The sequence below is a fragment of the Malurus melanocephalus genome, unplaced genomic scaffold (assembly GCF_030028575.1).
Source record: "Malurus melanocephalus ecotype Western Australia unplaced genomic scaffold, MMel_1.1 scaffold_450, whole genome shotgun sequence".
Taxonomy (NCBI): domain Eukaryota; kingdom Metazoa; phylum Chordata; class Aves; order Passeriformes; family Maluridae; genus Malurus; species Malurus melanocephalus.
Genome location: NW_026623682.1, coordinates 514,886 through 515,478, shown reverse-complemented (window position 1 = coordinate 515,478; position 593 = coordinate 514,886).

The following is a 593-nucleotide window of genomic DNA, read 5'->3' as shown; positions in this document are numbered from 1 at the left end:
TTTTCCACGACGGTTCCGCTGCTTGTGGCCGGGAGAGGCCAGACCCTCGGTCTTTCCTAGGTCATATTCGGATGCTTTTGCATTTTGAAGATGCTTTAGTTGCTGACAAAAGGTTGATTAACTTCCTCATTGAGCATCCTAAATAATACTTTTAAAAAATGCTCTTCATGAGCTGCTGCGATGTCGCATGAAATCCTGGCGCTTTGTTCGGATGGTTGTTTCTTTTTATAATTTCTTTTTTTCGTTTGTTTTCCCCGAATCCCTTCTCYATGAGTTTTTCGTTGGATTGTTAAATTATAGAGCATCCACCAGACATGCAATTACCGCTACTCTACTTAAAAAAAAAAAATTAAAAAAAGAAAAAAGAAAAAGAGCAGCACCGCAGGGAAGGGTGAGAGGCAGAGAGACGGCAGGGGAGCGGCGGGACAGCCCCGGGCTGAGCCGCTGCTGAGGGGCGCCTCCCAATTAACGGTGGTAATTAGCGCCCGCGGCTCGGGGCTCGTCGGTGCCTCCCTGTCCCCGGCGGGGTGCCCTAAGGGCCAGCCGGGAGGGTGTGCGGGGCTCCCTGTCCCCGGGRCAGCGCAGCCGGCTCC